Here is a 22,394-nt window from a genome sequence, read left to right on the forward strand (position 1 = left end):
GGGTGTCTCCTGTGTTTGCCCTATATTCCCAGGGCTTCTCAGCTGAGCGATCAAAAGGTGAACTGCAATATGCTGAATTTCACACTGGGTTACAACAGACCCTAGTGGGAGAGTGGGCAGGGGAAGGGACTCCCCACAAAGGGACACTCTTATCTTTATCTCACATAGCCCCGCCTACATTAATGCGTACGGAGTTTGCGTGAGTGAGGTCAATAACGAGCAAAATCAGACCCAATCTACTGCTTTCACCAACAACAGCCCCTTATTTGGGGTTTTAAACTCCACCTATTACCCCTCAGACTCAATCTTTCTGAAACAGGGTTATAGTTTAAGTTTTGCCCGGCCCTGTTTGAGCAGAAGAAATAAATAATAGCGCTATTCCCGACGGTCTAGCACAGTAACCAACAACTCCAATAACTTTAGAGAAAGAACCCAGCATCAGCTCAAAAGGAAATTTAAATTTTAAAGTTTTTATTGATACACAAGCAATAACAACTTACACTATTAAGTTCTACATAAAATTAAATAAGATACAAAAGCGAAGAATAAAAACACTAGACAGTTTTTGTGCAAGGGAAGAGGTATCACAAAAAAAAGTTTCCAACATGACCTGCTGAAACATGACTTGTGATCCATGATTGCAACATGCTTGGGCCATAATGTCAACTCTCAGACCCTCTCAGTCTCTTTCTCCCCAAATCTTCTCCGGTGGATCAAAATGTAGTCTCTCAAATAAGACACAGTCTTCTGTATCACTGACAGAGGCCGAATTTTTTCCATTCTATATACCAATGTAGATCTAGTCTTCCATAAAGCTTCCCTTAGGCAACAGATGACCTGCCAGGCTTTGCTTTCTTCTGATTTCGATAGCTTCTCAAGTCCATATCCATAGAGCACTACCTGGGGGTCACTTATACCGCAAGCCAGAAAGCACCTTATCCAGCTGTTAGCCAATGTCCACACCTCTTTTGCGATGCCACAGTCCCACAGGACGTGCCGGAAGGATTCTTCTTGTCCGCATCCTTCCACTGGACACCTTGATGTCTTCCCCATGCCTCTCGAATGCATCACAGCCCTTGTTGGTAAAACTTCATGTGCAATCAACCAGCACATGTCTCTGTGTCTATTCAACAAAACCATGTGGCCAAACCTTTTCCAAACATGGCTGGGATCTCCAGCCACGAGGCCACGAATATGACATACTACATACTGCACCTCTACCCCGCACAACAAGTTCCAACCTTCTTGCACTTGTCAACACATCCAGTGCCTCATTTTCCAAATTCCATTCCCTTAAAAATTTCTTTATGATAAAATATGAATATGGGAGGTTAAAAGCAACAGGTGCTGTTAAAGGGATCTCTAAAACTTTCAATGTCCTTAAATAAAAACCACACAAAAAGCGAGACATAAAGGATACTTTCCCCCTGTTCCCTACCGCTAAAGACAAATGTAATGATACATATTTGTATATTAGGAAAGTGAACAATTCAGGCATGCCTTTTCCACCCATTTCCACCTTTTTTTCTACAACCACCCTCTTTACTCTCTCCCATTTCGACCTCCAGAAAAAAAAAATAGCCCTCTTTAAAACCAATAAAACAGACCTTGATGGCATAAAAACAGCACTGACAAACAACAGTAATGGTAAAATTACAGTCTTGACAACTAAAACCTTGCCTTCCATTGTTAATTCCATTAAACTCCACAGACCGATCTTGCTTTTGACTTTCCCTACCACCCTCTCCCAATTCCTACTCCCCATCCCATTTCTGTCAAAGTTTATTCCCAAGATCTTTATTTCATCTCTACGAATTGTGATTCCCACATTTTCCTCTTCACTCCAGTTTCCATATTGCATCAGCACACATTTGTTTTTATTCAGCTTGGCCCCTGATGCTCCGCAAAACTGGGTTCTCACCTCCAAGCTATTTCTGACTCCCTTATAATCTGTACAAAAAACATTTACATCGTCCATGTATAGTACAGTTCTCACCTCTTGGGCCCCACTCCCAGGGATTTTAATGCCTTCAATCCCATTCTCCATTCTTAAGGCTTGTGCCAGTGGTTCTATGCAGCAAACAAAAAGGAGTGGGGATAACGGACAGCCTTGGCGAACACCGCAATTCACATTAACCACATTTGACATGCTTCCATTAATCATTATTCTACTTCCTATACCCTTATATAATAACCTTACCCAAGTGAGGAACCTGGTTGAAAGCCCCATCTGTTGTAGTACTCAAAACATATACTCATGAGAGATACGATCGTAAGCTTTCTCAAAATCCAAGTTTAAGACCGATAATCCAATATTCCTCTCTCTCGCATAACCTATGGTATCTCTAATCAGTATCAGGCTGTCCGTGATCCTCCTCCCTGCCACACCACAAGCTTGATCTGGATGAATGACTTCACTCAGGACAGATTTTAATCGAAGCGTTAAACACTTGGAAAACAGTTTAAGATCACAATTCAATAAAGTTATCGGTCGCCAATTTGCCAGGTCTGTGCGATCATTCTTTTTGAATAGTAAGATCACAACTCCCGTCTTAAAGCTGTCCGGCAGTTCTTCTAAAAACTCAAATTCTTTAAAAATGGTTAAAAGATCCAATGCTAAAATATCCCAAAAGGCTCTATAAAACTCAATGGGTAGACCATCCAACCCTGGAGTCTTGCCCATTTTGAAGGTCTTCAAACTTTCTATTAACTCTTGTACAGAAAGGCCTTTTGATAAAACGGTATCGTCTTTTACACTCTTTGGAATGACTTGCACAAATTTTTCTAACAAATCCTTAGACACTTGTTTCTTTCCAAACAACTCCCCATAGAACTCCTCAGCTACAGTCAACATGTCTTCCATACAAGTTTGCAAAACCCCCTCTCTTCCCTTCAATGCTGACATTAGTCCCCTCCCTGCAACCCTTTTCTTGAAAAAGAATCTTGTACATTTTTCACCTTCTTCAAGCTCTTTCACTTTGCTTTGAAACATGATTTTTTTAATCTTTTCTCTAGAGAGATTTAAAAGCTCATTCTTTAATTCTTTGATTTCCTCACTGAAGTCCCACCCCTCTTCTAATAACTTAACATACCTCTGCAATCTCTTTTGTAATCCGTTTTCAACCCTTCGTATCCTAGCCTGTTTTCTCCTCCCCATCTCTATGAAGAATGCTTTTGTACGCTCCTTCACCTCCTCCCACCACTGTGCTCTTGAGCCAAACAGGTCATACAAAGACTGCCATTCCTTATATCTTTCCCTGAACCTGCTCCTCACTTCCTCATCCTCCAGAAGTGAAATATTCAGCTTCCACACACCCTTCCCCACAGTAACAGCCTTTGGAATAGCAAGTGTACATGATAGTAAACAATGGTCAGAGAAAAAAACAGGGGTTAAGCCTGCAGTTGTGCAAGTAAAATCACGTATCAAAACAAAATCGATCCATGACGCTTGGGTCCCATTAGACTTGTGCCATGTGAAGCCTGCCCTCCCCTGACTATGAAGTTTGAGGGCATCTTTCAGTTTAAAATCTTTACATACCGTTTGTAATAATATTGATGACTTATCAAATTGGACCTGTCTCTCACCCCTCATTCTGCCTTCTCTTTCTATAAGGCAATTAAAATCCCCAGCTAAAACCAGTGGTTCCCATCCCAATAAATATTCTCTCAATTCCTGAATTAGGAATTATCGGTCATGTGGGCAACTCGGACAATACACATTTAAAAGTTTAAATTTGATATTCATGAAACCCAGATACACCACCAGTGCTCTCCCTGGTTTCACTACAAGGTACTGACGTACCTCTACCATCTTATTTTTAATTAAAACAGCTATACCATCAGATTTATTCTCATTGGACCCACTCCAAATTGATGGGCCCAATGTCCACAGTTCTTCCATATCCTTATAGCTGTTTTTAAAAGGTAATCCACACTCCTGTAACAACATAATATCAGCATTTACCTTACTCACAAATGATAATATAGTCCTTGCCCTTAACTTGGATCGAATGCTTCTCACATTTATGGACACAATGTTCAGAGCCATACTTAAAGTTAGACCAGGGGAGACTAAAAGCTCTGGCTAGAATCATTCAGTCTGTGACACCTACTATACAGGCCTTTTTCTTTTTCCATTTGCTCTCCTTGCCTCCTCCTCCACCATCAATAGGATGGTTCTCCACCTGCCCTCCTTGAGTCTCTAGTTCTAAAGCTGGATCAGTAGGATTGGAGAGAACTAATCCCATGGGAGAACCTGTCATCTGAGGACTCTGAAAATGATCTTCCCTCACTTTTCCACTCGGAGTTAGATCACTTTCTAAATCAGATGTCTCAGCGGACCTTTTAGACTGCCCCCTCTGTTCTGTACATTACATTTGAGCGCTTTCAGTCTCCACGGGTGGCAGACGATCAGGAGAGATGCTACCAATCAATTCAGAGTCCACCTCACTTTCCACATCATTATCATTCTCTTCTACCTCAGCCTCATCTCCTTCACTCCATTCTGAACCCTCGCTCTCTTTTCCACTACTTTCTTCAACGTCAACCACATCCAGTTCCTGATCCAGAACCACTGCTCCAGCCCTAAATACCTCTTCAAACTCTTCCTGTTTTTGCATTGGTCTTCCCAGTTTTGTTCTATTTGCAAAGGAATTTGGACAGTCTTTAAACACATGACCTTCACACTCACAGAGATTACATTTCCTCACGCTTGTACATTCAGTATATGCATGTCCAATTTCCTTGCACTTACTACACACCACCTTTGTACAGGCATCCACAAAGTGACCCAGCTCCCCACACCTCCTGCACAGTTTTGGCTGCCCTTGGTAGAACACAAGGCCTCTATTTTCACCTAATCCAATCAAAGAAGGAATGTGTTTAAATCCACCATAACCATTTTTGTCTTCATGCAACGAAACAGGTACTCTCCATGCACAATTCCAGATGCCATCATCATCCAAGACTTTCTGAGGCTCACCTTTCACTAAACAATACTTAGACAACCATGTCACAATATCTTCCATCATCACCATCTCATTAAACATACGAACAATCACAGTCCTGTTAGAAAGATCCGTCAGCTTCTGCCATTCAAACATTCTAATCAGACCCACATCTTTTTTCTCTTCTATTTTTCTCCAAAATTCTTCCAATAACTTTGCCGATTTGAAACTAATGTCAAAACCAATTCCCTTCGGCAAAGTAATTAAACAATTGACATCTAATGCCTTAACCTTTAACTCTTTCTGTTACACCTTCCTTGAAAAGTCCAACCGTGAAATATCACCCGAGTGAGCCGAGCCCTCACCTCTCTTATACACCAAACGCGCGCAAATATAACGGCGCATGCCGACCCTACAGGCCGCCATGGCCGTTACAAATGTGTCAAAAGCAAACAAAAACCAAACCTAAACCTCCTCTGTGCACCAAACCCTATTACCTTAATCTTATACTCGCACACAAACTCTACTCTCAACCTCTGAGCTTTAACCCTGTAAATCTCCAACACTGGCTGGAGAGGCTGTGTGTGTCCGGGCTCTGCGGTTATATAGGACAGGACTCGGCGAGCTGCGGAATGCGCGTCTCCTCCTTCCAGACTCCTAACACCGGTGCATACATCCCTCTTAAATCCCAGAAACACAGAAACTCTGGGGTGTTTCTGTGAGTCAGTACTGGGTTTCTCTGTTCGAGGTTACAAGCAAAAACAAAAACGGCGCTGAAAGCAGGAAGTTATTTCTGCTCGTAGGCATAAACGTGTAAAAATAAATTTTCTGATTCCTAAAACCTAATAAAATCCATCTAAGTCTCCCTTTCGTTCCCAATGCACATAACTGAATATAAACCAGTCAAGTTCAGGTACTTTTCTGATGTATCTGAATAGTTCTGGCGCAGCTGTTACAACAAAGATACTTAAGAACTTTTTTTTCATACGAGATCTTGCCGTTTATAAATTGAATTTTTTTTTCAATTCGGTAAATCACACGAAACACCAACAGCACTCATCGTAAGCATCTGACCAATCACATTCCTGAATTTTAAACCCATTTAGAATGTATTTTTAATTTGTTTTATTTATTTTAATTTTACACACCTGTTTTAAGTATTCTTGTCATTTTTAGCATACTTTAAGTGGATTTTTTATTATTTTTGCATTTTACAGAGCTTTTTTCCAATATATTGTGAGCATTTTAGTGTCATTTTAAAATAGGACTATCAATGCTCCTGATTTTTAAACCTGTATTTATTCTGACATTATTCTCTCCACCTGCAGATGAGGGAGGTATTTGATTTTAATTTTTTTGATTTTGGGGGATAATGTACATACATTTCCTTGTATGTATCACCAGTGGAAAACTTGGCATTTTTGGATGAATTGCAATCCTTACTGCAAGGCCATCAGACTGATATAGAAATGACTGGAGATTTAAGTGACACATTTGATAAATCAGACAGGAACAGCATAACGTCTAAAATGGTAGAACCCTCTAAAGTACTGATAAATTTCAGGCACATTCATAATAAATAAAATTTATTTAATTTAAAGCATAAAATTTGCTTTAAAAAGAAAAGCACAATTTGTATGATATTGTAACGCCCTCACCTGGTGGTGAGGAGGAAGCGCCCCTAGGCGCTCGTAGAAACCGCTGGGCATGCTGGGAGTGGTAGCCGGGGAGAGTCTGAGGGTCAGCACGATGAAAGCGGCTGACCCTACCTGTGTAAATAATGTCCTAGTAGTTCTAGTGCCCTGTGTAGTCCTGTAAAAGTATAGTGTGTTGTTATAGGGGGCCGTCCGCACCGTGGTGGAGTCGAGCGCCATGGCCACGGCCCGGGAGGGGCAGCTGGGGGTGGGCCTGCCAGACCTGGCACAGCGTCAGGCAGCTGATCCTGACGTGGGGCCGGTGCTCTGCTGGAGGGCAGCAGGAGTGCGGCCTACGCGAGAGGAGCTCGCCCCGCACCCAAAGTCCGTCAAGGCCCTCTGCGCCCTGTGGGAGGCCTTGAAGGTAAAGGACGGGGTGCTGCACCAGGGGTGGCGGGTACCCTCCAGTGGCGAGATACGGTGGCAGCTGGTGGTGCCTCGGTCACTCCGCAGGGCGGTGCTCCGAGCGGTGCACGGCCAGCCGGGCGTGGGGCACTTCAGCGGTAAAAAAACCCTGCAGCGTCTCCGAGGCCATTTTTATTGGGGTCTTTGCCACCGGGACGTGGAGCGTTACTGCCGAACGTGTGCGTTGTGCGTGGCGCAGAAGGGTCCCCCCGAGCGCTCCCGGGCCCCCCTCCAACAACACCAGGTGGGGGCTCCTATGGAGCGGGTGGGGGTGGACGTTTTGGGCCCGTTTCCGCGCACTGAGGCCGGGAACCGCTACGTCTTGGTGGCCATGGATTATTTTACGAAGTGGCCAGAGGCCTACGCCCTCCCGGACCAGAGTGCCCCACGGTGGCTGATGCACTGCTGGAGGGGATGTTTGCCAGGCTGGGGGTGCCGGAGGAGTTACACAGTGACCAGGGGCGTAACTTCGAGGTCTTCGCCAGAGTGTGCCAGCGCCTGGGGATCACTAAGACGCGGACCACACCACTGCATCCCCAGAGCGACGGGTTGGTGGAGCGGTTTAATCGGACGCTCGCCACCCAGCTGGCCACCCTGGTGTCCCGGCACCAACGGGACTGGGACCCCCACCTCCCCCTTGCGCTCTAGGCGTACAGGACCGCGGTCCAGGAATCCACCGGGTGCACCCCGGCCTCGCTCATGCTGGGCCGGGAAATGCGAACCCCGGTGGACCTGGTCTTCGGCCCGCCGCCCGGAGACGGGTCGGCACCGCCGGCTGGACCGGACTACGAGTGGGACCTGCGGCAGCGGATGCAGCGGGTGCACAGCTTTGCACAGACCCACCTGACACAGGCGGGGGTCCAGCAGAAGCGGTACTACGACCTGCGCTGCAGGGGGCCTGCCTTCCAGCCCGGGTTTGGGTGTACAACCCGCGCCGCTGCAAAGGCCTCAGCCCTAAGCTGGCGCCGTCGTGGGAGGGTCCCGCTGAGGTACTCGGGGTGGTGGGCGAGGTCTGCTACCGTGTCCGGTTGCGAACACGGGGGAGAGTGGTGGTCCTGCACCGAGACCGCCTGGCCCCCTACCGGGCCCGGGAGGAGGAGCCGTGTGGGGAGGCTCTAGAGGAGCAGCCGGGGCTGTAGCCGGCCGATAGTGGGGCGTCCGTGGGTCGCCAGCCGTCACCGCGGCGCAGGGTTCCACAGCAGTTAGCCCAGTACGAGTACAGCCTGAGGGGGGTGTTCGACGTCGGCGAGACGCCAGACGCCAGACGCCAGACGCCAGACGCTTCAGGTGGGAGCAGTGTAACGCCCTCGCCTGGTGGTGAGGAGAAAGCACCCCTAGGCGCTCGTAGTACCGCTGGGCATGCTGGGAGTGGTAGCCGGGGAGAGTCTGAGGGTCAGCACGATGACCAGCGGCTGACCCTACCTGTGTAAATAATGTCCTAGTAGTTCTAGAGCCCTGTGTAGTCTTGTAAAAGTATAGTGTGTTGTTAGGTAATTACCACCCTAACTATGTGTACGTGTTCCGTCAGTCTCCTCATGTGTGTGTATATCCTGTGTTTGGTTTTGTGTTAATGCTTGTTTGTTAATCGCGTCTTCACTCGTCCTTTGTTCTGAAAAGAACTTGCAAATGCTACAGCATTTACTTTATAAACACCAGTATTGACACTTTGATCAGTATATTTATTATTAGTAGCCAGTCTTATAAATTTACAATTTAGATTAAGTCTGGTAACAGTTTTACAGTTAATTTAAATCATCAGACCACTAATGGAACTGAGAGCTGGGTGGAAATAAAACCAGGATACACATTTTAACCTCCAGGATCAGGAGTCTGATCCTCCTGGCTTCTTTACTCTGAAGATTCGTGTAAAACTCTTAAAAGCGCTTATTTCAGGGACTCGTGCTTGTCCTCTACTGCTCCACACGGGTTCGCTTTGTAACACAATAATCTGCGATGTAAACTTTTTTTTCTGTTTAATGAATTTTATTCCAAGGTTTGTCGCTCTCCTTCTCCAACTGTGATGATTCGCTTCTCTTCACAGTCCGGTGTGTTTTTTTTTGGGGGGGGAGATTTTATATCTGTAAGAAAAGCCCCCCGGGCTCCGGACAGGAGTCTCCTCCAGCTCTGCTTTGTCAGAAAGAGCGCTGTGACGTCACAGACACCAGCCAGAGCGCCGGGATCAGAGAGCGAGACCGCGGGAGACGCGCGGAGGGAACGGAGGAGAATTATTGATCACTTATGTATCGACAACCAATTTATTCAACTGAAGGACCATAGAATAATCGATTAACTTCACTGATTCTTGAGTACTGATCCTTTCTTGACCCTGTTTAAATATCTAGAAAACAGTCAATAAAGACTGTATCGATCAATTACCATAGTGCGTTTAGTGTTAATAATGTTCAATCCGAAATTAAACAATGATTATTCATATTATTATTTAGGTAACTCTATCCTAGAGCTAGAAAATTATATTCCAAGTTGATAAATGTATGTAAGTAACAGTTTAAATGCATTTTTTTCAGTGTTTATAAATCATAAGTATGGTAACCACGGCAACAGCCGGCACGTCACTGTATGTGTCTAGGTGTCTCGCATTCGTCACAGAGAGTGTATGTGACGTCACGGGCAGCAACTAATACTACTACTAGTGTATTCATTTTAACATTATTGAGAGTACAACTGGTAGTTTTAATGGTAGTGTTCATAACAAAGTGTGAGTATTAATAACAAAGCGCTTGTTTGTTAATCGCGTCTCCACTCGTCCTTTGTTCTGAAAAGAACTTGCAAATGCTACAGCATTTACTTTATAAACACCAGTATTGACACTTTGATCAGTATATTTATTATTAGTAGCCAGTCTTATAAATTTACAATTTAGATTAAGTCTGGTAACAGTTTTACAGTTAATTTAAATCATCAGACCACTAATGGAACTGAGAGCTGGGTGGAAATAAAACCAGGATACACATTTTAACCTCCAGGATCAGGAGTCTGATCCTCCTGGCTTCTTTACTCTGAAGATTCGTGTAAAACTCTTAAAAGCGCTTATTTCAGGGACTCGTGCTTGTCCTCTACTGCTCCACACGGGTTCGCTTTGTAACACAATAATCTGCGATGTAAACTTTTTTTTCTGTTTAATGAATTTTATTCCAAGGTTTGTCGCTCTCCTTCTCCAACTGTGATGATTCGCTTCTCTTCACAGTCCGGTGTGTTTTTTTTTGGGGGGGGAGATTTTATATCTGTAAGAAAAGCCCCCCGGGCTCCGGACAGGAGTCTCCTCCAGCTCTGCTTTGTCAGAAAGAGCGCTGTGACGTCACAGACACCAGCCAGAGCGCCGGGATCAGAGAGCGAGACCGCGGGAGACGCGCGGAGGGAACGGAGGAGAATTATTGATCACTTATGTATCGACAACCAATTTATTCAACTGAAGGACCATAGAATAATCGATTAACTTCACTGATTCTTGAGTACTGATCCTTTCTTGACCCTGTTTAAATATCTAGAAAACAGTCAATAAAGACTGTATCGATCAATTACCATAGTGCGTTTAGTGTTAATAATGTTCAATCCGAAATTAAACAATGATTATTCATATTATTATTTAGGTAACTCTATCCTAGAGCTAGAAAATTATATTCCAAGTTGATAAATGTATGTAAGTAACAGTTTAAATGCATTTTTTTCAGTGTTTATAAATCATAAGTATGGTAACCACGGCAACAGCCGGCACGTCACTGTATGTGTCTAGGTGTCTCGCATTCGTCACAGAGAGTGTATGTGACGTCACGGGCAGCAACTAATACTACTACTAGTGTATTCATTTTAACATTATTGAGAGTACAACTGGTAGTTTTAATGGTAGTGTTCATAACAAAGTGTGAGTATTAATAACAAAGCGCTTGTTTGTTAATCGCGTCTCCACTCGTCCTTTGTTCTGAAAAGAACTTGCAAATGCTACAGCATTTACTTTATAAACACCAGTATTGACACTTTGATCAGTATATTTATTATTAGTAGCCAGTCTTATAAATTTACAATTTAGATTAAGTCTGGTAACAGTTTTACAGTTAATTTAAATCATCAGACCACTAATGGAACTGAGAGCTGGGTGGAAATAAAACCAGGATACACATTTTAACCTCCAGGATCAGGAGTCTGATCCTCCTGGCTTCTTTACTCTGAAGATTCGTGTAAAACTCTTAAAAGCGCTTATTTCAGGGACTCGTGCTTGTCCTCTACTGCTCCACACGGGTTCGCTTTGTAACACAATAATCTGCGATGTAAACTTTTTTTTCTGTTTAATGAATTTTATTCCAAGGTTTGTCGCTCTCCTTCTCCAACTGTGATGATTCGCTTCTCTTCACAGTCCGGTGTGTTTTTTTTTGGGGGGGGAGATTTTATATCTGTAAGAAAAGCCCCCCGGGCTCCGGACAGGAGTCTCCTCCAGCTCTGCTTTGTCAGAAAGAGCGCTGTGACGTCACAGACACCAGCCAGAGCGCCGGGATCAGAGAGCGAGACCGCGGGAGACGCGCGGAGGGAACGGAGGAGAATTATTGATCACTTATGTATCGACAACCAATTTATTCAACTGAAGGACCATAGAATAATCGATTAACTTCACTGATTCTTGAGTACTGATCCTTTCTTGACCCTGTTTAAATATCTAGAAAACAGTCAATAAAGACTGTATCGATCAATTACCATAGTGCGTTTAGTGTTAATAATGTTCAATCCGAAATTAAACAATGATTATTCATATTATTATTTAGGTAACTCTATCCTAGAGCTAGAAAATTATATTCCAAGTTGATAAATGTATGTAAGTAACAGTTTAAATGCATTTTTTTCAGTGTTTATAAATCATAAGTATGGTAACCACGGCAACAGCCGGCACGTCACTGTATGTGTCTAGGTGTCTCGCATTCGTCACAGAGAGTGTATGTGACGTCACGGGCAGCAACTAATACTACTACTAGTGTATTCATTTTAACATTATTGAGAGTACAACTGGTAGTTTTAATGGTAGTGTTCATAACAAAGTGTGAGTATTAATAACAAAGCGCTTGTTTGTTAATCGCGTCTCCACTCGTCCTTTGTTCTGAAAAGAACTTGCAAATGCTACAGCATTTACTTTATAAACACCAGTATTGACACTTTGATCAGTATATTTATTATTAGTAGCCAGTCTTATAAATTTACAATTTAGATTAAGTCTGGTAACAGTTTTACAGTTAATTTAAATCATCAGACCACTAATGGAACTGAGAGCTGGGTGGAAATAAAACCAGGATACACATTTTAACCTCCAGGATCAGGAGTCTGATCCTCCTGGCTTCTTTACTCTGAAGATTCGTGTAAAACTCTTAAAAGCGCTTATTTCAGGGACTCGTGCTTGTCCTCTACTGCTCCACACGGGTTCGCTTTGTAACACAATAATCTGCGATGTAAACTTTTTTTTCTGTTTAATGAATTTTATTCCAAGGTTTGTCGCTCTCCTTCTCCAACTGTGATGATTCGCTTCTCTTCACAGTCCGGTGTGTTTTTTTTTGGGGGGGGAGATTTTATATCTGTAAGAAAAGCCCCCCGGGCTCCGGACAGGAGTCTCCTCCAGCTCTGCTTTGTCAGAAAGAGCGCTGTGACGTCACAGACACCAGCCAGAGCGCCGGGATCAGAGAGCGAGACCGCGGGAGACGCGCGGAGGGAACGGAGGAGAATTATTGATCACTTATGTATCGACAACCAATTTATTCAACTGAAGGACCATAGAATAATCGATTAACTTCACTGATTCTTGAGTACTGATCCTTTCTTGACCCTGTTTAAATATCTAGAAAACAGTCAATAAAGACTGTATCGATCAATTACCATAGTGCGTTTAGTGTTAATAATGTTCAATCCGAAATTAAACAATGATTATTCATATTATTATTTAGGTAACTCTATCCTAGAGCTAGAAAATTATATTCCAAGTTGATAAATGTATGTAAGTAACAGTTTAAATGCATTTTTTTCAGTGTTTATAAATCATAAGTATGGTAACCACGGCAACAGCCGGCACGTCACTGTATGTGTCTAGGTGTCTCGCATTCGTCACAGAGAGTGTATGTGACGTCACGGGCAGCAACTAATACTACTACTAGTGTATTCATTTTAACATTAGTGAGAGTACAACTGGTAGTTTTAATGGTAGTGTTCATAACAAAGTGTGAGTATTAATAACAAAGCGCTTGTTTGTTAATCGCGTCTCCACTCGTCCTTTGTTCTGAAAAGAACCTGTAAATGTTACAATATTCTTTACTCAGCAGCTTATTAAAAACAGCTCCCGTGATGTTCAAACCAATTTTTTACACAGAACACTGACACAGCTTTGCGTTCTGAATCTCTTTTTCTCGTGCGTTTATTTAATGTGGCACAATGCACTGGGATAAGGGTATTCTGTTCACAAACCAATAGCATTTAAACCACAGCACCCACAATGCTGCAAGTAAGTGTTTTGCACACTAAGCAGAGAGCGATGTCTTCCTCGTTAGTATAGTGGCGAGTATCCCCACCTGTCACGCGGGAGACCGGGGTACATCAGGACGGCCACAACGCAAAGTACTGACCCCTATACGATCACGGCGAGTTACCGATACACACGTGACAGGGCGGAAAAGGCTGTGCTCTCTTCGTGTGACATAATTCGGAAAAGTCCTGATGTTGCATTTCAACTGAGCCCCAGTATACATCGACCCTTGGACACTCTGAGTGACAACTCTCTTGCGTGTTTTCTCATATTTATGTAGTTTGCTTGCATGATGCCCAGAACAGCAGGGTTGTGTGCTCCCATATGGTCTAGCGGTTAGGATTCCTGGTTTTCACCCAGGCGGACCGGGTTGAAAACTCCATACTACCGGTATGGGAATGTGTCAGTTTTGCCTCTTGCTTTCCAAAAGATCAGCACCATACGAAGGAGCCGCATTAAAACCACTTGAATGTGCAAAACGCGCGAGAAGAGGGGGAGCTTGTTTCCAACCGAAGACTTCTCGCATGTGAGACGAGCTGATCATCGCTGCAGGAGGAGGGAGGGTTACTCTGGTAGACAGGGCTGACCTTCGGCAATAGGATTTATACTCTCCAAGATGATATTTGCACTTTCTGGAGAGGCGATTTTCTCCACTTCAGTAGCCCGATTTCGTCGATTGCGTGGAGAGGGCTGTAGAATGTGGCGCCGCCTTTCCTGCTCCGTCCATGACAGGCGTGCTGGTCTCTGGAGAGAGAGCACGGTCCATCAGCGCACTCCAATAAAGGCACTGGAAGCAGCTGAATCGCATTGGCGAAGCTCAGCGCTGGGCCGCTGGGCACGTCTTACCACCGTTACCGTAGTATACGTTTGCCTCACACGCGAAAGGTTCCCGATTCGAAACCGGGCGGAAACAGCCTTCTTTTGTCGCCACGCACAAAAGGGGATTGGGGAGTCGCCTAGCGCTGTGATCGAACAGACCCACTCACCTCTTAGTGTGGCGGGATCTGCACAGTGCATGTCGCAGCGCATCCTGCTTTCACTTCAATGCGCGTCATGATGTACCCCGGTCTCCCGCGTGACAGGTGGGGACAGGTGACAGGTCCTATACTAATGAGGAAGACATCGCTCTCTGACCCCCGGTATCATGTCCCGACCCACCGTGCTGGAAGCCAACGCGTGCTGTGATTCCTTTACGGAGCAGAAATGACAACCGAGGAGCCGAGAGATCATTTCAGCATTTCGCGTCTGATCGGAAAACACAGACGACCAACTCGGAATGACTTGCCTTTGACGCTTATCAAAGCGTTCTTTGTGCATCGAACAGACCCACTCACCTCTTAGTGTGGCGGGATCTGCACAATGCATGTCGCAGCGCTTCCTGGTTTCACTTCAATGTGCTTCCTGATGTCGAGTCGTGTGCCGTGCGGAGGCTCTGAAAGTGAGAGCAATGAAAAGGTGCACGACGCTGTGAAAGAAAACAGAGAAGTGAAAGGCAGTCCTTTCTCTAAGGAGGTGAAAGAAAACCCCGGTCTCCCGCGTGACAGGCGGGGATACTTGCCACTATACTAACGAGGAAGACATCGCTCTCTCCGACCCCCGGCATCGTGTCCCGACCCACCGTGCTGGAAGCCAATGCGTCCTCTGATTCCTTTACGGAGCAGAAATGACAACCGAGGAGCCGAGAGAAAATTTCAGCATTTCGCGTCTGAACGGAAAACACAGACGACCAACTCGGAATTACTTGCCTTTGACGCTTTTCAAAGCCTTCTTTGTGGACGACGACTGCACCGCCTAGCAGATACAAATGGGTTGTACAACTTTGAACTAGCAAATGGAAGAGGGCTAAGCCCCCTCTCTTTTAGCCCAGGTTCGATCTGTCTCCCAGAATCACCAGGGCGCACGCACACACACACACCCGTGCCGTTGAAGTGCTCTGCTTCATTTCTAAGGGCAACTCAACATTCACTCCTACCCCGAGTGCAGAAAAGACAGCGTCCGCAGCAACAACAGCTCAGGTCTCTGCACAGGAGCTAAGCTGCCCCCATCTCCTCTGCTCTGCGGCTCCTGCGGAGTGGAGTCCTGCCTGGAGCCGTGTTTGCAGGCGGCGGCTCCCCGCGCCCTGTCGGTGCGTCGTGTCCAAGAGCTCCTGGGAGGAAGAGAGAGCCCTCCCACTCGGGGGCTTTTCCACGGTCCGTGTGAGGAGGGGCGGGTGTGTCAAGTAGCTTATCGAGTGGAAGCCTGGGGCGGCGGAGAGCTGTGATCGTGCAGACCTTGAGGTGTCACCTCTTTGTCTGCTTTCCCGCCCCCCCTCCGCCCAAGCTCTGCTCCAAAGTAGCCCGGCAACCCCTCACACCTGCTCGTGTCACAACCTAAGGTGTGGTCATGAGACACCCATGGGGTGTCGTTCTGTTCTTGCTAATTGTTTCCTGCCCGTCGCAGGCAGGAGTCCATGCGAGGAAGATGCGCTGGACAGAGCTCAGAGGGCGCACCTGGGTGGCTTTCCTTCAGAGTGACGTTCCTGCAACACTCTCCCGCTACTCTTGGTGCGCTCATGCCGCAACACAGGAAGGCTGGAGCAGGTGGCTGTGGGCTCTGCGCACCGCCAAAATAGCTCAGTTGGGAGAGCGTTAGACTGAAGATCTAAAGGTCCCTGGTTTGATCCCGGGTTTTGGTATTTTGTTTCATCGCACCCTTTGTTCCTCTCTCCAGCGCACCCTGCCTAAAGTGACGCGTCCCTTTCTCAGCCCGAAACGCAAACGAGACACCAGCAGCGGTCCCTGCAGGTTTCCGTAGTGTAGCGGCTATCACGTTCGCCTAACACGCGAAAGGTCCCTGGTTCGAGACTGGGTGGAAGCAGCCTCGTTTTGCACGCTCCTGTAATTCACAGAGGTCTTGAACGACCGGTCATTTGTTCCCAATGTATTTCCGGTGCCTTCATACACTCTTGTACCAAACGCACGTTCCTTCTGTACGTGGAGCCGATCATTTGCAATTGGGCTGTGCCCACAGACCAGGACGAGCTCTGTCGGCTCAAAAGCAGCGCAGGACCTGCAAGAACAACAGAAAGATTAGCATCCAGCGGGGGCCTCTTAGTGAGCCCAAGATCTCATCAAGAATCAGCTCCAGCAACAGGGCTGGGCGCATTGTTTCATTCTCCGACCACTCTCGGTGTAAACAAGTCCCTCCTGGTCTCTGCTTGAAATGCACTTTCCTGCGTTTGCTTTGTTGTAACTGGCTTGCCCTGCATGGGCGAATGTGAAGAAGATCCTTAGTAAGTCATTGAAGAAAACCAAGAAGAGGTCGGAGTGGCCTCTCATTCATCAAAGATCCAGTCAGGCAGTACTCCTCCTATTCTGCCAGTATGCGGATTCGAACCGGGGTTGTTGCGGCCACAACAAAAATTCTGAGCACTATACGATCACAGCGAGTTACCGAGACATACACAGCCAGTAGGAAAGGATGTACTCTCTTTGTGTGACACTAGTCGGAAAAGTCCTGACGCTGCATTTCAACTGAGCCCTAGTATACATCAACCCTTCGACACTCTGAGTGCCAACTCTCTTGTGTGTTTTCTCCATCAAGCAGGTCATGAAGGCAGCAATTACAGTTTGCTTACATGACGCACGCACAACATGGCTGTATGCTCCCATATGGTCTAGCGGTTACGATACCTGATCTTCACCCAGGTGGCCTGGTTTCATCTCCTTGTATGAGAACGTGTCAGTTTTGCCTCCTGCTTTCCAAAGATCAGCATCATGTTTTATGCCTCCCCCGAATATCGAAGCTGCCTCTAAATCTGCAAATGAAGATGAGTCGATAAACCACTTGTTTTTCGTATAACTATACATATATTCATTTATTACTGATTTCATTCATTGAGCACGGATACAATAGAGGTACAGCCATTCACTGTTTGACATGTCTGCACTGGTACAGAACCTAGCAATCAGAAAACGGGTGAAACTGTCTTGAGAATTAGCATACAGTACCGAGGCCCCCATGACCAAATAAAGGCTAACCTCGATAATCAGCCTAAATAATGCAGACAACAGCAAAACGAATGACTTTGAAAAGGGAATGAATGTCCGGAAGGAGTAGTGTAACCAGCTTGAAATGCTTCTCCGGACCTCTAACTAAAAGAAACCGGGAACCAGCAGTGGCATCGACTCCTTTCGAACTGGGATCCTATCGCAGCTCGTGGTGTCCTAACTCTCCCGTATCTGATATTGGACCAAGCACATCAGGAGAGAGCGCGAACGCAGTCCCCCACTACCAGAAATTATGCAGTCGAGATTCCCACATTTGGGGAATTCGCAGGGGTCAGCACAGCCGGAGTGCAATGGCCGAGCCTCGCCCTGGGTGAATCGATTTTTTAAGAACTTTATTTTCTTTTCACAAAAGAATACAGGACATCACAAATTAGAAAGCTTTACATTAATATACATACTTAAAACAGTATATATGATCACATCTCATTACATTTTGACACGGTACCAGTTACATAGCAACAATTTCTTTTTTTCTGGTGTAAATCACATTCTTTACTTAAACATGATAATGTTTTTCACAGTTTCTTGAGATATTGACCTATGCTCTCTATTTCCCACAGATTTTCTGCTTCCTCCCTCCCTTCTCTCCACAGATCTCTGAGGTAATATTTCTCTTGGGTGATGAACAGGGCCAGGATACCTGCTGCCTTGACTGGGACCTCGATGCCTTTGAACAGCCCCATGTTCCTCACTCTCCACAGAGCGTCTTTCCCACTGTTCACCACGGCCCAGATCCTGTCAAACACGTCAGGAGGAAGTTTGACAGGAGAGATGCCGTTGTAGCGGCAATGCTTGTTAATAAGACAGAATTAAGTGGTGGTATGCTGTCCTAAATGAGGCCCCATCTCACCTTCCATCTCTGTGGTGCAGCCACAGAGAAAGTATTCATGCAGGCTGATTTAAGATGTTTTCTTTTGATAAGGGACAGCTCCCAGATGGGGATGCACTTAGCTAAGCCTGGCTATCATGATCAATGGTCATCCATTGGCGCCTATCTGTCTAGGGAGTGCCAAATGGACATCTGGACTGCATTCCTAAGTGTCAAGAGTAAGTGACTCATATCTCACCTTGATCAACCAATCAGGGACTGGCAGGGCGTGGTAATACCACGTGGGTCTCCAATGCCTGCCAAACTCTCAACCAATCAGCACACATCTGTGTCTTGGTCAAAAAGTGAGCGCAAGCTCAGATCGGGGCTCTCCTTGGCCATTGTCGCACATCCTCAGAGACAATCATGTGACAACTGCTGTTGTCTGCAAAGGGACTTGGACTTTGTTATAAGCGCAAGGCCGAGGATCCCGTACGTACTCAGAATTCAGAAAGCTTTTAAGCGCAGGAGGCGCCCTATCCCCGCTCGCTCGCTCATTCCCCTGTTCACACGTGCAGTGCGGCTTGTCCGTCTGTTTATTTGTCAGCTTTGGCGAGACACGGGTGCTTGTGTATTAGCGTGAGCGTTTTTTATTCTGATCAGGAACAGTTTTACAAGTCCGCAAAGGATCGAGGAAAGGTTTATCGCCAGCTGAAAAGAGACACAGCGCTTCGGCTGTGGAGACTTGTTCGGCTGGCGTTCGGAGAGTCGCGTTTTTCAGAATTGTATTGAGATCGTTTTCCACAGAGCTCAGATGTCAAAGCACAGCACCAGCTCTCCACAGCGATCCTCTATAGCGCCCTTTCTCCCGCTGCTCCGTCCTCATTGGAAGGAAGCAAGAGTGAAAGGCTGAAGTGAAATAGAGCGGGGACGAAGGCAGTGAAGAGAGAGAACGTGGGAAGAAGAGAAAAACGCAAGGGAAAAAAAGCAGCGTCGTAAAAGAGGTGACGGAGCTGTCCTCTCAATAAGAAGGGTGCCAGCAAGCATTGCTCTCGCTTACGGCCACACCCCCTTGAGCACGCCTGATCTCGTCTGATCTCGGAAGCTAAACAGGGATGGGCCTGGTTAGTACTTGGATGGGAGACCGCCTGGGAATACCAGGTGCTGTAAGCTTTTAAGCGCAGGAGGCGCCCTATCCCCGCTCGCTCGCTCATTCCCCTGTTCACACGTGCAGTGCGGCTTGTCCGTCTGTTTATTTGTCAGCTTTGGCGAGACACGGGTGCTTGTGTATTAGCGTGAGCGTTTTTTATTCTGATCAGGAACAGTTTTACAAGTCTGCAAAGGATCGAGGAAAGGTTTATCGCCAGCTGAAAAGAGACACAGCGCTTCGGCTGTGGAGACTTGTTCTGCTGGCGTTCGGAGAGTCGCGTTTTTCAGAATTGTATTGAGATCGTTTTCCACAGAGCTCAGATGTCAAAGCACAGCAGCAGCTCTCCACAACGATCCTCTATAGCGCCCTTTCTCCCGCAGCTCCGTCCTCATTGGAAGGAAGCAAGAGTGAAAGGCTGAAGTGAAATAGAGCGGGGACGAAGGCAGTGAAGAGAGAGAACGTGGGAAGAAGAGAAAAACGCAAGAGAAAAAAAGCAGCGTCGTAAAAGAGGTGACGGAGCTGTCCTCTCAATAAGAAGGGTGCCAGCGAGCCTTTCGCTCGCTTACGGCCACACCCCCTTGAGCACGCCTGATCTCGTCTGATTTTGGAAGCTAAACAGGGATGGGCCTGGTTAGTACTTGGATGGGAGACCGCCTGGGATTACCAGGTGCTGTAAGCTTTGAAGCAAAGGAGGCGCCCTATCCCCGCTCGCTCGCTCATTCCCCTGTTCACACGTGCAGTGCGGCTTGTCCGTCTGTTTATTTGTCAGCTTTGGCGAGACACGGGTGCTTGTGTATTAGCGTGAGCGTTTTTTATTCTGATCAGGAACAGTTTTACAAGTCCGCAAAGGATCGAGGAAAGGTTTATCGCCAGCTGAAAAGAGACACAGCGCTTCGGCTGTGGAGACTTGTTCGGCTGGCGTTCGGAGAGTCGCGTTTTTCAGAATTGTATTGAGATCGTTTTCCACAGAGCTCAGATGTCAAAGCACAGCAGCAGCTCTACACAGCGATCCTCTATAGCGCCCTTTCTCCCGCAGCTCCGTCGTCATTGGAAGGAAGCAAGAGTGAAAGGCTGAAGTGAAATAGAGCGGGGACGAAGGCAGTGAAGAGAGAGAACATGGGAAGAAGAGAAAAACGCAAGAGAAAAAAAGCAGCGTCGTAAAAGAGGTGACGGAGCTGTCCTCTCAATAAGAAGGGTGCCAGCGAGCCTTGCTCTCGCTTACGGCCACACCCACTTGAGCACGCCTGATCTCGTGTGATCTCGGAAGCTAAACAGGGATGGGCCTGGTTAGTACTTGGATGGCAGACCGCCTGGGAATACCAGGTGCTGTAAGCTTTTGAGCGCAGGAGGCGCCCTATCCCCGCTCGCTCGCTCATTCCCGTTCACACGTGCAGTGCGGCTTGTCCGTCTGTTTATTTGTCAGCTTTGGCGAGACACGGGTGCTTCTGTATTAGCGTGAGCGTTTTTGATTCTGATCAGGAACAGTTTTACAAGTCCGCAAAGGATCGAGGAAAGGTTTATCGCCAGCTGAAAAGAGACACAGCGTTTCGGCTGTGGAGACTTGTTCGGCTGGCGTTCGGAGAGTCGCGTTTTTCAGAATTGTATTGAGATCGTTTTCCACAGAGCTCAGATGTCAAAGCACAGCAGCAGCTCTCCACAGCGATCCTCTATAGCGCCCTTTCTCCCGCAGCTCCGTCCTCATTGGAAGGAAGCAAGAGTGAAAGGCTGAAGTGAAATAGAGCGGGGACGAAGGCAGTGAAGAGAGAGAACGTGGGAAGAAGAGAAAAACGCAAGGGAAAAAAAGCAGCGTCGTAAAAGAGGTGACGGAGCTGTCCTCTCAATAAGAAGGGTGCCAGCGAGCCTTGCTCTTGCTTACGGCCACACCCCCTTGAGCACGCCTGATCTCGTCTGATATCGGAAGCTAAAGAGGGATGGGCCTGGTTAGTACTTGGATGGGAGACCGCCTGGGAATACCAGGTGCTGTAAGCTTTTAAGTGCAGGAGGCGCCCTATCCCCGCTAGCTCGCTCATTCCCCTGTTCACACGTGCAGTGCGGCTTGTCCGTCTGTTTATTTGTCAGCTTTGGCGAGACACGGGTGCTTGTGTATTAGCGTGAGCGTTTTTTATTCTGATCAGGAACAGTTTAACAAGTCCGTAAAGGATCGAGGAAAGGTTTATCACCAGCTGAAAAGAGACACAGCGCTTCGGCTGTGGAGACTTGTTCGGCTGGCGTTCGGAGAGTCGCGTTTTTCAGAATTGTATTGAGATCGTTTTCCACAGAGCTCAGATGTCAAACCACAGCAGCAGCTCTCCACAGCGATCCTCTATAGCGCCCTTTCTCCTGCAGCTTCGTCCTCATTGGAAGGAAGCAAGAGTGAAAGGCTGAAGTGAAATAGAGCGGGGACGAAGGCAGTGAAGAGAGAGAGAACGTGGGAAGAAGAGAAAAACGCAAAGGAAAAAAAGCAGCGTCGTAAAAGAGGTGACGGAGCTGTCCTCTCAATAAGAAGGGTGCCAGCGAGCCTCGCTCTCGCTTACGGCCACACCCCCTTGAGCACGCCTGATCTCGTCTGATCTCGGAAGCTAAACAGGGATGGGCCTGGTTAGTACTTGGATAGGAGACCGCCTGGGAATACCAGGTGCTGTAAGCTTTTAAGCGCAGGAGGCGCCCTATCCCCGCTCGCTCGCTCATTCCCCTGTTCACACGTGCAGTGCGGCTTGTCCGTCTGTTTATTTGTCAGCTTTGGCGAGACACGGGTGCTTGTGTATTAGCGTGAGCGTTTTTTATTCTGATCAGGAACAGTTTTACAAGTCCGCAAAGGATCGAGGAAAGGTTTA

The 22,394-nt window shown here is 46.6% G+C and overlaps 4 non-coding genes and 3 pseudogenes across 4 annotated transcripts; 6 read left to right on the top strand and 1 right to left on the bottom strand.

Moving 5' to 3' along the window:
* The first annotated feature begins 16,154 nt into the window (after positions 1-16,154).
* trnaf-gaa (transfer RNA phenylalanine (anticodon GAA)) lies at positions 16,155-16,227 on the top strand. Its single transcript has one exon. It is a non-coding gene; the product is annotated as a tRNA-Phe (tRNA).
* A 1,567-nt stretch (positions 16,228-17,794) lies between these two features.
* LOC138243570 (U1 spliceosomal RNA) lies at positions 17,795-17,957 on the bottom strand. Its single transcript, XR_011192225.1, has one exon. It is a non-coding gene; the product is annotated as a U1 spliceosomal RNA (small nuclear RNA).
* A 1,507-nt stretch (positions 17,958-19,464) lies between these two features.
* On the top strand, positions 19,465-19,583 carry LOC138244118 (5S ribosomal RNA). The gene has a single exon (XR_011192732.1). It is a non-coding gene; the product is annotated as a 5S ribosomal RNA (ribosomal RNA).
* Positions 19,584-20,120: 537 nt separating this feature from the next.
* On the top strand, positions 20,121-20,239 carry LOC138218640 (5S ribosomal RNA; annotated as a pseudogene).
* Positions 20,240-20,776: 537 nt separating this feature from the next.
* Positions 20,777-20,895, top strand: LOC138218503 (5S ribosomal RNA; annotated as a pseudogene).
* A 535-nt stretch (positions 20,896-21,430) lies between these two features.
* Positions 21,431-21,549, top strand: LOC138218302 (5S ribosomal RNA; annotated as a pseudogene).
* A 539-nt stretch (positions 21,550-22,088) lies between these two features.
* Positions 22,089-22,207, top strand: LOC138216900 (5S ribosomal RNA). Its single transcript, XR_011180613.1, has one exon. It is a non-coding gene; the product is annotated as a 5S ribosomal RNA (ribosomal RNA).
* The last annotated feature ends 187 nt before the right edge of the window (positions 22,208-22,394 follow it).

This window comes from Lepisosteus oculatus, chromosome 14 (assembly GCF_040954835.1).
Source record: "Lepisosteus oculatus isolate fLepOcu1 chromosome 14, fLepOcu1.hap2, whole genome shotgun sequence".
Lineage (NCBI taxonomy): Eukaryota > Metazoa > Chordata > Actinopteri > Semionotiformes > Lepisosteidae > Lepisosteus > Lepisosteus oculatus.